This window comes from Hyla sarda, chromosome 1 (genome assembly GCF_029499605.1).
Source record: "Hyla sarda isolate aHylSar1 chromosome 1, aHylSar1.hap1, whole genome shotgun sequence".
Taxonomy (NCBI): domain Eukaryota; kingdom Metazoa; phylum Chordata; class Amphibia; order Anura; family Hylidae; genus Hyla; species Hyla sarda.
Genome location: NC_079189.1, coordinates 82,247,572 through 82,261,735, shown reverse-complemented (window position 1 = coordinate 82,261,735; position 14,164 = coordinate 82,247,572). Strand labels below are relative to the sequence as shown.

Genomic DNA, 14,164 nt, shown 5'->3' with positions numbered 1-14,164 from the left:
ATTATAGTCTATGGGATTTTTCTAAAAGCCGTTTTAACCTGTTATCGCCCATTATTAATATCAGCCGTTATTTTGTGACGGGCGAATGAATGGGAGAAGTAGTGCATGCACTAATTCTCCCGTTACTATCGCCTGTCACAAAGTAAATTAGAAAAATCCCATAGACTATAATGGGATTTTCGAACGGGCGTTCATAACGGAACTTGTTTTACAGTGTGAAAGCAGCCTAACAACATATATCAGAGAAACAACCAAGCCATGAAGAGGAAACAACTGCTTGTAGAGCTCAGAGACAGGATTGTATGGAAGCACAGAGCTGTAGAAGGGTGAAAAAAATTCTGCTACACTAAATGTTCCCCAGAGCAGAGTGGCCTCCATACTTCCTAAATGGAAGATTTGTGGAACAGCCAGGACTTTTCCTAGTACTTGCTGCCCCACCCAGGACTTTTCCTAGTACTTGCTGCCCCACCCAGGACTTTTCCTAGTACTTGCTGCCCCACCCAGGACTTTTCCTAGTACTTGCTGCCCCACCCAGGACTGCTGGGACAGGGAGAATGGTCGGTTGTTGAGGGAAAGCTGAATAAAGTACATAGATATTCTTAAAGGATAAGCATCATGAAAAAAAAAATGTATCCCCTATCCGAAGGATCGCGGGGGGTCCGAGTGCTGAGGCCCCTCGCGATCTCCTGTTTTTAGCCCCGGCTCCCCTTCACAGTGGCGCATCACGCCCCCCGCACAAAGCAGGGGGCTACCACGCCCCCTCCATATAGCGCTATGGGAGAGCCAATCAGCAATCTTCGGCTCTCCCATAGAACTATATAGAGGGGGCGTGGTGGCCCTGCTTTGGGCGGGGATCATGACACGCCACTGTGAAGGAGAGCAGGTGCTCTTAACAGGATTTAAAATGTATCCCCTCCTTCTGATAGGGGATACGTTTTTTTACATGATACTTGTCCTCAGACTAGGCTGAAGGTTCAACTTCCATCAAGACAATGGGGGAGATTTATCAAAACAGTGCAGAAGAAAAGCTGCCCAGTTGCCCATAGCAACCAATCAGATCGCTTCTTTCACTTTTCACAGGCCTTCCTCAAAATGAAAGAAGCGATCTGATTGGTTGCTATGGGCAACTGGGCAGCTTTTCCTCTGCACGGGTTTTGATAAATCTCCCTCAATGACCCTAAGCACACAGCCAAGACAACACAGGACTGGCTTAGGGACAACTCTGTGAATCCCGAAAATGTCTTCCACTGACCGTCCCCATCCAACCTGATAGAGCTTGAGAGGATCTGCAGAGAAGAATGGCAGAGAATTCCCAAATCCAGGTGTATAAACCTTATGGCATCATACCTAGACTAGAGGCTGTAACAGCTGGTTAAAGGGGTACTCCCGTGGAAAACTTTTTTTTTTTTAATTTTTTTTTAAATCTACTGGTGCCAGAAAGTTAACGTTAAACAGATTTGTAAATCACTTCTATTAAAAAAAATCTTAATCCTTCCAGTACTTTTTAGGGACTGTATACTAAAGAGAAATATAAAAAAAGAAATGCATTTCCTCTGATGTCATGACCACAGTGCTCTCTGCTGACCTCTGCTGTCCATTTTAGGAACTGTCCTGAGCAGGAAAAAATCCCCACAGCAAACATATTCTGCTCTGGACAGTTCCTAAAATGGACAGCAGAGGTCAGCAGAGAGCACTGTGGTCATGACATCAGAGGAAATGCATTTCTTTTTTGGATTTCTCTTTAGTATACAGCCCCTAAAAAGTACTGGAAGGATTAAAAATTTTTAATAGAAGTGATTTACAAATCTGTTTAACTGTCTGGCACCAGTTGATTAAAAAAAAATAAAAAAGTTTTCCACGGGAGTACCCCTTTAAGGGTCTGAATACTTATCTCCATGCAATACCGTATTTTAGTTTTTTTCCTTTTCAATAAATCAGCAAAGATTTCTCATATTATGCTACACTTCTTGAGCGCAGAACAATGGGGAAGACTTGATTTAAATTTTTTTTAAATTTTAGAACAAGGTCTCAACATACAAAACTGTGAAAGCGTCTGAAAACTTTCTAAATGCATTGTATATAAAGGACATTCAGACGCTACAAAAAAAGGGGAAGGAGTTGAGTATTCTGACCTTATTGCTACATGTGATTCTATGGAGGTTTGTTACCTTAGCACATTCTGTGGTCTGTGAACGCATGTGTAAACTGGTGTCAAGGTTATAATTGTAGAAATGGTAGACTGCACCCCCCTCCTCCCATCCCCAACCCCCCCCCCCCCTCCGGCTCACACTAGATCACGTTACATGAACTTTTCACAAACACCAAGCAGGCAGACATATTTAGAAGCAGGCTACTACTAAATAGCTAAATATTGTGACTGGTTGTTCTATGGGAAGTGAATGTATATGGAAGACGTACTAAGTAGCATAAAGCTAAAGTAAAATCCTGCATCTTTGTAACAAACTGTAGCTTAAAGGGTACCTCTCATCAAAAAAACTTTTGATATATTATAGATTAATGTATGCAGAATAACTTTACAATAGCATGTTATTAAAAAATATGCTTCTTTCTATTTAATTTTCCACTTTGAAGAAATGACCACTAGGGGTCTCCCTACCAGTCCTGGCAGCAAGCATTTCAGACTCATGCTGGAGTCCTAAACACTACGAGCTGCCAGTCTGCTTTGTTCACAAAGGAGAACACTCAGAACTGCCAGCCTGCTTTGTTCACAGCCTGTTTGGCTGTGAACAAAGCAGGCTGGCAGCTCTGAGTGTTTAGGACTCCAGCATGAGTCAGAAATGCTTGCTGACAGGACTGGTAGGGAAAAATACAATAGAAAGAAGCATATTTTTCATTAACATGCTATTGGAAAGTTATTCAACATTCATTCATCTAAAATATATGAAAAATGTATTTGATGAGAGGTACCCTTTAATGTTTTCCAAACAGTGTGTCTCCAGCTGTTGCAAATCTACAACACCCAGCATGCCCGGACAGCCTTTGGCTGTCCGGGCATGCTGGGAGTTGTAGTTTTGCAACAGCTGGAGACGCACTGTTTGCAAAACACTGCTGTAACTTTAGTGCTATATTTTATTTTAACCATGGCTTGGGTGAATATCCAGTGCAGATGAACTAATAATGTAAAAAAAAAATTACTTATTAATACTAAATTAATACTTTGTATTGTAGAATGTTAGAGGGGGCATGACACAGGGATTTAAAGAGTACCTTCCATGATCTTGTTACATTTTATATGCTATGATTGGATAAGGCTGCACACAACCCCCTCAGCATTTTCTGATTTTTGAATTTTGCCAGGCCAGCAGGAGTCCAAAGTCTGTGCAAGAGATAGGGGGAAATGTGCTCTGGACAAGTGGGGAGACACCTAGTGGCAGATTTCTTAAACACAAATAAAACATAGAAAACTTCATTTTTCTATGTTTTCTTCATTAGAAAGATTTTTTTTTAACTAACCATAAGGAGTGCAATAGCAAAAATTCTTTTAATGTGAGTGCCCATTTAAAGAATATAAAAAACAACAAAAAAGCAAACAACCAAATGTGACATGTTAACACCACGTACAACCTTATACGAGGCATAAGGCAATGTGACAATTTTGCCTGCAGTTTTCTTTTAATAGGTGATCACTATTGTGAAGGGTTGAGGGGTAGTTAAGGAGAACAAAATAAAAGTACACTTTAAATGGGCACTGTCAGATACAAAAACTTTTGATATGTTGTAAAGCATGCAAAACCAATAGAAAATGTTCAGTATTTCATACTGAAAAAGCCAGTCAAAGAACTGCCCCCCCCCCCCCCCCTGCCTGCTTGGAGACATACTAGTCCTGCTGTGTCCATGCATCATCACCTATGTCATGGACACACTTCCTTGATTGACAGCTGTGAGTGCAGGGCTCACAGCTGGAGGAAAAATGCTCCCCCTGTCAGCTTGTGTCCTGCTACTGTCAGTGAGGACAAGCTGGGAGTTGTAGTTTTGCTAATGCTAGGGGAGATGTGAGCAGACAGCATACTGAGGGAGGGGGCGGAGACCTGCACAGTAGGCCACGCCCCCTCCCTTTGATAGGAATTCAGACTAGTGAGCTAAATTAAAAGTGTAATAAAAAAATAATAAAGGTGCTAGACGCATAAACATTAGATGTACATGGTCAGGATTAGGTACTGAGTGATATATTCAAAAAAATGTTTTTTGTTGGATCTGACGGGTATGCTTTAAATAAACTTTTTATTTATTTATTTTAGGTACATTGGATAAATAAATTTTTTTTTTAGAATGGAGGGTATTTTAATATAAAAAAAAAATACTTTTAGAAATGTTTTTTCCTCTGACCCTGTACAAATCCGTATATTTTCCTACTAGTGTCTTTATTAGGAAGATATCAACACTCATAATTGGTGAAACTTAAAGGGGTACTCCAAGGAACTAGATTCCTGTGGATAGGGGGTAAGTGTCTGATTAAGGGGGTATAATTACTGGGACCTCAGCGATCTCCTCTATGGGGCCCGGCAACTCACCTGTTCTCGGAGTACTCCGGCTTCCACCCTCAAAGATAAGCAAGAGAGACAGACCGCTCAGTCAATCATCAGACTAGGGACCAGAGTGTTTCAAGGCCGGTGAGTTGCCAGACCCTGTACAGGGCACATTGTGGCTGCCCCCCCTGCTCTATGAGCTAGGCCGAGAGCTGCCGCGATGTGAGAGTATACTGCGCATGAGACTCGCACATCACACTGTGGCTGCTCGTAGTGACGTAGTGCCGCTCCGAGCAGGCACATGTAAAGGCAGAATACAGAGGTCATTCAGTGCTGGATCCACTGCGTAAAATCCGCTGCAAATCCGCTTATGTGAACGTACCCAAAGAGTGCAAAATAGCTACTTCAGCTGTTTTTCAGCTTTCCCAGTCAATTTCAGCCACTACAAGTGGCCCTTGTTTTCAAAATAAGTGCCGATCCCAAAATGCAAACCACATATATTAGACATTTTTAGAGCATATCCTAAGGAGATCCAGACAGGAAACCCCCTTTAAGGGTCTATTCACACGTACAGTATTCTGAACAGATTTAATGCACAGATTTGCTGTGCAGGATTTGAAACGGTGTTTAATCATTTACATTACATTGAAATCTGCAGCAGAAAATTCTGCGCATCAAATCTGAATATGTGTGAATACACTATAAAGGATTTTATGTGTGGAATGAAATTAGCTTTATCCATGCATTCCAATAAAAGTAGCTATGAGTCTCAATACACGGGATAAAAAGGTGACTGTATAGCATATTCCACATAATGGCATGCTGTTCACAGTGAGGATACATCACGTGGTGCAGCGGCCATGTCCATCCCAACTTTGGTACCTAGAAACCCGTTTAAAGGGACGTTTTAATAATGTCAACTGAGCCTCCCATCCTGCTATGGTGGCCTATTCTCTTAGGTGTCTTCCAAACATGGTTTTTACTTAAAGGGGTATTCCAGGAAAAAATTTTATTTTATTATTTTTTTTTTTTATATCAACTGGCTCCAGAAAGTTAAACAGATTAGTAAATTACTTCTATTAAAAAATCTTAATCCTTTCAATCATTATCAGCTGCTGAATTTGAGTTGTTGTTTTCTGTCTGGCAACAGTGCTCTCTGCTGACATCTCTGCTTGTCTCGGGAACTGCACAGAGTAGAAGAGTTTTGCTATGGGGATTTGCTTCTAAACTGGGCGGTTCCCGAGACATGTGTCATCAGAGAGCACTTAGATAGAAAAGAACAACTCAACTTCATCAGCTCATAAGTACTGAAAGGATTAAGATTTTTTTTTATAGAAGTAATTTACAAATCTGTTTAACTTTCTGGAGCCAGTTGATATATGAAAAAAAGTTTTTTTTCCTGGATAACCCCTTTAAATATGAAGAGATTTGTAAGGTGAGCTGCTGGTGCGTTCCCTCTTTCTTCCTAATCCATACCCCTGAAGGACAGATGGCTAGTGAATGCCTCAGATAAGAGAAGAGGAGTATTTACAGGTCCCCGCTGCCCAAGGAGTATGGACATTGAGCATCTTCTCTCCATGAGCCTAATAGTAATCTCAAGGTCTGTATCTTCATGGTTGATGGCCTATCCTCAGGGTGCTGAAGTAAATAAGAGCCAGGATGGAGTTACTTGGCGTCACCACTTTGACCAGAGCAGGCCTTCCAGCACCATTCATTCTATAGTCAGGGCCACCAAACATCTAATTGGAAGAGGGTGCTGGGTGTCAGCACCCCAATAATCTGCGTTTGATTGCCTATCCAGTGGAGAGACCATCAATCTAAAACCCCATTAAAAGGTACCTCTCATCAAATAAACTTTTGATATTTTTCAGATTAATGAATGTTGAATAACTTTCCAATAGCATGTTAATGAAAAATATGCTTCTTTCTATTGTATTTTTCCCTACCAGTCCTGTCAGCAAGCATTTCTGACTCATGCTGGAGTCCTAAACACTCAGAGCTGCCAGCCTGCTTTGTTCACAGCCAAACAGGCTGTGAACAAAGCAGACTGGCAGCTCTGAGTGTTCTCCTTTGTGAACAAAGCAGACTGGCAGCTAGTACTGTTTTGGACTCCACCACGAGTCTGAAATGCTTGCTGCCAGGACTGGTAGGGAGACCCCTAGTGGTCATTTCTTCAAAGTGGAAAATTAAATAGAAAGAAGCATATTTTTTAATAACATGAAATTGTAAAGTTATTCTGCATACATTAATCTATAATATATCAAAAAATTTTTTGATGAGAGGTACCCTTTAAACATGGCTGAAATCTCATAGCTAAAATCTTTTCAAATGTTACTAATGTGATGTGGGCAAAATACTAGATATATATTCCAACTTTCCTACATTTATCTGAAGTTCCTTTTTACAGAGCTGTAATTTTTTTTTTTTAACCAAATCTGTTGGTTGTTTTACCTGTTTATCAGTAGACACTGGAAGAAAGGTTGTCAGACGTATGAATATATCTACACTACAGCGGCCTGTGTGTGTGCTTTTCAGACCCATTGAGGACTGGTTTTGATGTGAGTGATGAGAATCTCTTTACGGAGATTGGGAATGTGGTAAAACCCTTTTAAAAGGCCATTTATTTGAGAAGACCACCCCCTTACCAAGACCAGGTTTTCTGTTCCTCATTATACATTGTTTGAGACCACCACCCTAGAAGAACACTTTTTTTTGTACATTTTGAGTGGTCATCTCAAAGAGGTGTTATTTTTCTTCTTTTTTTTTTTTTTTACGGTATATTGATGCTATATAAACAACAAACAACATCATTCTGCCTGGCGAAGCAAGGTCGGGATGTAGGGTCTCATAGGTCTGTATTATCTCTGCTGGTCCTTATCCCTATGTTTATATTGAGTTATTTTCTGCATGATAACGTAAGTGCAGAGTGCAAAAAGCATCTTCCTCTGTTAAAGACATCTATGCATTACATAGACCAGTGTTTCCCAACCCGGGTGCCTCCAGCTGTTGCAAAACTACAACTCCCAGCATGCTGGGAGTTGTAGTTTTGCAACAGCTGGAGGCACCCGGGTTGGGAAACACTGACATAGACAGTCTACTCATCTCAATGGGCACCATGTAATACTGTATATGTCCAGTGGTGGCACTGCAGAAGTCTGGAATTCTTTACCATTTCTCTTGGCTCAACATATCTTGAGATGAATGGCTCAAGATTATAAAAAAAAAAAAAAATATTACTCTATCACAGACAGTATTTCCCAACCAGGGTGCTAAAAGCTATCGAGGCATGCTAGGAGTTGTAGTTTTGCAACAGCTGAAGGCACCTGGGTTGGTAAACATTGCTCTGTCAGGAGATGTTTGTGTTATATTTGTCTATTTGTGGCCACCCAGAGGTTATTATGTGAATTGCAGGTTGTAGATTTGCTAGCATGCTGCAATAATGTATAGAATTTACAGTGTAAGAAATTGAAGACCTCAACAAAATTTGCAGAAGGACAAGGATGGACACATCTATGAGTGTTTAGTTCCGCTACAGACTACAGATGATCGTTGGGTGTCGTAGCAATAACGCACCTATAATACTAATTATTGTCCATATTTTAAAGGGTTATATATTGGGTTAAAATGGCAGTTTTATTTCCAAAAACACCACCACCCCTGTCTGCAGGCTTGGTGTGGTGTTGCATCCCAGCCCAATTTATTTCAATAGGGCTGACCTGCAATGCCATATACAATCCATGGACAGAGGTGGCGCTGTTTTTGAAAGAAAGCTGTACCCTTTTACGTTTCAGGACATCCAATGGCTGTTTCTTAAAGAGTACCTATCACAGAAAAAAATAATGCTTATATATGTTTCTCACTAGGTCATGCAGATGCTTAAAGGGGTACTCCGCCCCTAGACATCTTATCCCTTATCCAAAGGAGAGGGGATAAGATGTCAGATCGCGGAGGTCCCGCCGCTGGGGACCACCAGGATCTCGGCTGCAGCAGCCACCTGCTGCGGCTTCCGGAAACGTCACCTGTCACCGTGGTCGTAAGGCGTTAGGATGAGAGCCTCCAGCGCTGCCGGAAGCCACAACAGGTGGGTGCTGCAGCCGAGATCCCGTGGGTCCCCAGCGGTGGGACCCCCGCGATCTGACATCTTATCCCCTATCCTTTGGATAGGGGTTAAGATTTCTAGGGGCGGAGTACCCCTTTAACATGTTTTTATGAGTCTACCTTCTGTATTTGGCTGACAAATAACTCTATTCTGCTGCATTCACTTCCTCCCTGAGTCTGCTGTGATGTGCCGGGTCTCTTCATCCAATCACTGCAGGCTCCTCTGTAACCCTTTTCTCTCTGTTTTAAGACAGGAGTCTGATAGGACAGGAGTGAGCACAGAGGAGTGATAGTCCCACCCTCACTTTCTGGACTTTGTTCCAGACTGTGCTTCAGCTGGGACAAAGATGATGCTGCAGCTGGACAGGATTATGTTCTGGATGTTATGGGGACCCCAAACCATGACTTCTATAAAAAGGAGATAGTCTTTCTTATAAAGTATATTAGAAAGGTTAATGTTTTTCCAAGATGTAAAACATATAAAAAGTTTTTGATTCTGACAGAGCCCATTCAAGACTTATTGATCAATGGAAGTAACAGGTAGCCTTAAAAATACTTCAAACAGTACAAAAGAGACTCCCAGCAACCTAAATGTGCAATCAAGTTACATTATTGGAGCGGTCTTCAAACTGCTGACCTCAAGTTGATGCAAAACTACGACTCCCAGCATTCCCGGACAGCCAACGGCTGTCCGGGCATGCTGGGAGTTGTAGTTTAGCAACATCTGGGGGGGGGGGGGGGGCGCACAAAGACTTGTGATGAGATCAATTTGAGTCTACATTGTACATCGCTGCGGAATCTGTGTGCGCTATATCAATGAAGAGTTATTACCTTAAGAATTATTTCTCCAGTGTTGAATCTATCAAAGTAAAAATGCAAAGTCTAAAGGGAATGATGCATTCAATGTAGTATTAATGAAATTGGTTGTCACGCCAGGATCCTGTCTGTCCTCAGCATCTTCCTCTATAATATATAAGACTGATCACATACGTTACATTCTCATCAATGACTACCCCCTATAGGCTTGCTATGCTGTCATGTACACAGGTAGCAGTGCATAAGCCATCCCACTATATATACATTAATAAGACCCTGAATAGATCTGCAGGAGACGTCCAGCCTGGGCACAGCATCAGATCTGCATAGACTGCAAATACATGGTACAAATCAAGTGTCACCTACCTGACTGCAGAGTCTGGGGATGAATGAAGCATTAGGGGGGGGGGGATGATCCTCAGGCCAGCAAATAGCAACTCACAAGGACCCCAGAAGAAGCAGAGCCCTGTGCTCCCCCCTCTACTCTCTCAGCCACATTACACTGCAAAGCAACAAGCACAGTACAGCATGAGAGGGACAGGGATGGGGAGGGACAGAAAGAGGACATAAAAAGGATCAGTGCGGTGTGATTGGGTCTTGTGGGGGGAGACGAGTGCATGTTGTATAGGGTGGTATATGTATAGCAGGGAGGATTAGACTTGGAAGGACGCTGGGGGACTTTATAGTGTGAGAGTATGTGCCAATGTGTGAGGCAGGGGGGTATAGGTATGGGTAACAGGCTGGCAGTTACCATTATGGTGCTAGTTTTGCTAGTTACTTGTTCTCTCTGCTTTGTGCTATAGTTTACTAGGGCAATAAACATAACATTCAACAAATGATTCAACAGATGATTTATCATCTATAAAAAATAATGGCACAGAAAACATTTTAATATTTGACGCATAGAAAATACAATAGTGGAAATAGAGAAAAGAAAAAAAAAACTGACGGTATTTTTCAAAATAAAATCCAGGATCCGAATGGTTAGTAAGGCTGGGTTCACATCTTACCAAGTTCACCCGTCCGGTGCCGTGCAGTATCTCTGACGATCCAGTGTCCACATCGAGCTGGATGAATGTGAACTGTCCTTTTTTCAAATGAATTGGATGAATTCTAACATCAGTTTCCCTCCGGCACCGGATAAACAGCTGGTGAAATAAGCATTGAACACGTCACCATTTTTCTGACTACATATATTTCAATAGGTGCGATTTTCAGCAGATGTTGGTAAGAACTCAAGAAATCCATACATACAAAGAAACCAAAACAAATAAGCTCAGAAGTTATGTGTGATAATGAGAAATGCCACAGGCGAAAAAGTATTGAACACAAAAAGGCATGGAAATCCAAGACAACAGCTGGAATCTGTCAGTAATTAAAAAAACAATCCAGCCCCTTGTTAGTTTAAAGTAATATAAAAAGGTCTCATTGCCAAGATGTCATCCAAGACACATCTCATGCTGTGTAAAAGTAAAGATCTGTCTTTAAGGGGTTATCCAGGAATAGAAAAACAGAGCTAATTTCTTTCAAAAACCACTCCCGATCTGTCTCCAGGATGGGTGTGGTTCTGCAGCTCAGATTCATTGAAATGAATGGAGCCAAATTCTAATACCACACACAACCTGGATAACCTTTTAAGACCTTCACAACCTAATTGTAGCTAAACATAACAATGCCATTTGTTACAGGTACATTTCTAAGCTTCAGAATGTTCCAGTGAGCACTGTTGGGGCCATCATACAGAAGTGGAAAGACAATAATTTCACCATAAATTTGCCTTAACCAGGTGCTCTTCACAAGAGTGAATAGAAAAATCTGAAGAGTTGTCCAAGAGCCAAGAACCACTTGTGGAGAGCTTCAAAAATACCTGGAATTAGCAGGTACAGTATTTAGTGAGAAAAATTGTGACATGTTCAATACTTACAGTACTTTAACCGCTGTATGTGATGGGGGCTAAGTGGTCAAAAATTACTTAAAGGGGATGTTTATGTTGATACCATAGTGTGCATGTTTTTTTTTATTCTTTAATTTACACAGTGACCCCCGACCCACGACAACCCCAACACACGATGGCCTCAGCCACCGCCAGACAGCCACCAAAGGTGCCCCGCGTGCCGCGGCGAACGCCACCCACCCGTCCCCGATGCTCCGGACTGCCCCCCACCCCACAGGATCCCCCGCACGGACGACACCCCCCACCGCGCTGCCACGCCATCCAATAGCAACGACTCGACAATGGCGATGAACAACGATCCCGGGCAGTGCCGACGGCCCGGAGCGGCTGGGACACCGCGGGGACGCGACGACAAAGATGGAGAGTGACGGTCCGGAGCGGTGGGGACACGCGAGTATATATTTCTACACTATCACTGCACGGGTCCCTCAACACACGACGGCCCCAACAAACGACGGCCCACCCAGAACGAACCACCATCGCATGTTGAGAGATCACTGTACTCACGTGTCCCCACCGCCCCGGACCACCACCGCCGCCGCCAATGCACACAAAGGGAATAAATGTGTGTATAGCAAAACATGTGTTACTGCAATCCCTTTCTGTGAGAAATACTTCATTTTCTTGAAAAAATTCAGGGGTGCCAACATTTATGGCCATGACTGTATTTACCTTCATAATTGAAAAGTTGAAATGTGCCAAATATAGATTACCACCACTGATGTAAATCAATGCATTCCATTTCTGAACTCCAACTAAAGCCCTTATACACTGTAGAGAAATTTATTTTGAACCCAATAACATCGGTGGTGACAAATAAGGGATCGCGCATGCTTAATTTCAACACTTGTTTAAAATCTGAAGCATATTCAATTTGGTGTCATTTTTGTTGCCGATTTCCTCAGTGGAAAAACAAAAGTGTTTATCGGTTGGTTGGTACCTGGAACATTCAATTACTACATTAAACTAATACAGTATACAATACTAATATATGAAGTAAAAATTTTGCCTAAATAAATACAACCTTAGAGAGTTCAGGGGCATTATCCATGGCTCCCCTCTGCGCACCACACATAGCTCCTCCCTGTTTCCTCCCAAAATGCTCACACATTTTAAATGTAAAGATTTTTTATTTTACTTTGTATTAACTTAATAAAGGCTTAATATTCAAATAGCACTGATAATGGATTTGGCCACAAGCACAGGTAAAGTTGGTACTTGAAAATATATCATTTCCATAGGTCTTGAACGCTTTCTTGTACCAGTCCCGTCCTGGTGTTTCTCCAGTCATATTGATTCTTGGTAAAGCCACAGTATGTGTAGACAGTAATATTTGGCATCAGCCGTGTAATCTGCGATGTAATGTCTTGTCACAGTGATGAAGCAGTGAAATGTCTATGGCTTGTCACATCTACACGACAGCTGCCAGCCGGACCTCCCTTGTGCTTGGCCTTTTCTCTCAGCCGCCTTGTGTGTCTTCAAGGGAAAACATGGTGTAATTATAGAATGCAACTGGCAATAGCCCACATGTTCTGGACACATTGTAATCTACAGCTCCAAAAATATATTCCAGCAAAGCATGTTACTAGATCCCAACTTTGATAGTGAATCTGAACTCTGCTTGGACAGTATCAGAATATACCTAATAAAGATGCTTTAGAACCATACACATGTACATGTATTTATTGGCAGATCTCAGACAGGCCAGTTCATGTGCTTTCTTTAGCTGGAGGACCTTGCGGGTGCTGCAGGATTTCAGTCCTTTACAGCGTATTGTATTACCAATTGTTTTCTTGGTGGCTTTGGTCGCAGCCTTTGACCACTGACAACATCCTCCTGTGTAGTTCTGGGCTGATGCCCAACCATTCTGATAATCATTGGAACTCCACGAGGTGAGATCCTACATGGAGTCCCTAACCGAGGGAGATTGACAGGTATTTTGTAAACTGTTGTAATCATAGAAACATAGAATGTGTCGGCAGATAAGAACCTTTTGGCCCATCTAGTCTGCCCAATAATCTGAATACTATGAATAGTCCCTGGCCCTATCTTATATGAAGGATAGCATTATGCTTATCCCATGCATGTTTACACTCCTTCACTGTATATACAGCGACCACTTCTGCAGGAAGGCTATTCCATGCATCCACTACTCTCTCAGTAAAGTAATACTTCCTCATATTACTTTGAAACCTTTGCCCCTCTAATTTAAAACTATGTCCTCTTGTGGTAGTTTTTCTTCTTTTAAATATGTTCTCCTCCTTTACCGTGTTGATTCCTTTATGTATTTAAAAGTCTCTATCATATCCCCTCTGTCTCTTCTTTCTTCCAAGCTATACATGTTAAAGGGGTATTCCAGGCAAAACCTTTTTTTATATATATCAACTGGCTCCGGAAAGTTAAACAGATTTGTAAATTACTTCTATTAAAAAAATCTTAATCCTTCCAATAGTTATTAGCTTCTGAAATTTTTTGTCTAACTGCTCAATGATGATGTCCCGTCCCCAGAGCTGTGCATGATGGGAGAATATCCCCATAGGAACTGCACAGCTCCCGGGATGTGAGTCATCAGAGAGCAGTTAGACAGAAAACAACAACTCAACTTCAGAAGCTAATAACTATTGGAAGGATTAAGATTTTTTAATAGAAGTCATTTACAAATCTGTTTAATTTCCGGAGCCAGTTGATATATATAAAAAAAAAAGTTTGGGCCTGGAATACCCCTTTAACCCCTTCAGGACGGAGCCCATTTTGGCCTTAAGGACCGGAGCGTTTTTTGCACATCTGACCACTGTCACTTTAAACATTA

The 14,164-nt window shown here is 41.8% G+C and overlaps 1 protein-coding gene and 1 long non-coding RNA gene across 10 annotated transcripts in view; one reads left to right on the top strand and one right to left on the bottom strand.

Moving 5' to 3' along the window:
* TBC1D1 (TBC1 domain family member 1) overlaps positions 1-10,598 on the bottom strand; it is a 254,893-nt gene extending 244,295 nt beyond the window's left edge. The window contains exons 1-2 of one of the 2 annotated variants that reach the window (XM_056556519.1): positions 10,412-10,598; positions 9,768-9,903 (exon numbers count right to left, since the gene is read on the bottom strand). The gene's annotated coding sequence lies outside the window, so the exon portion shown is untranslated. The remainder of the gene's footprint in view (positions 1-9,767; positions 9,904-10,411) is intronic. The other variant, XM_056556526.1, reaches the window with a different exon arrangement.
* The window catches only part of LOC130355835 (uncharacterized), a 94,961-nt gene extending 81,480 nt beyond the window's left edge, over positions 1-13,481 (top strand). For 3 of the 8 annotated variants that reach the window (XR_008888675.1, XR_008888681.1, XR_008888676.1), the window contains 2 exons: positions 11,188-11,281; positions 11,439-13,479. This is a non-coding gene — a long non-coding RNA (uncharacterized LOC130355835). Of the gene's footprint in view, positions 1-1,187; positions 1,323-11,089; positions 11,282-11,438 lie in introns of those variants that run through there. The other 5 variants (XR_008888680.1, XR_008888678.1, XR_008888682.1 and 2 more) reach the window with 4 other exon arrangements.
* The last annotated feature ends 683 nt before the right edge of the window (positions 13,482-14,164 follow it).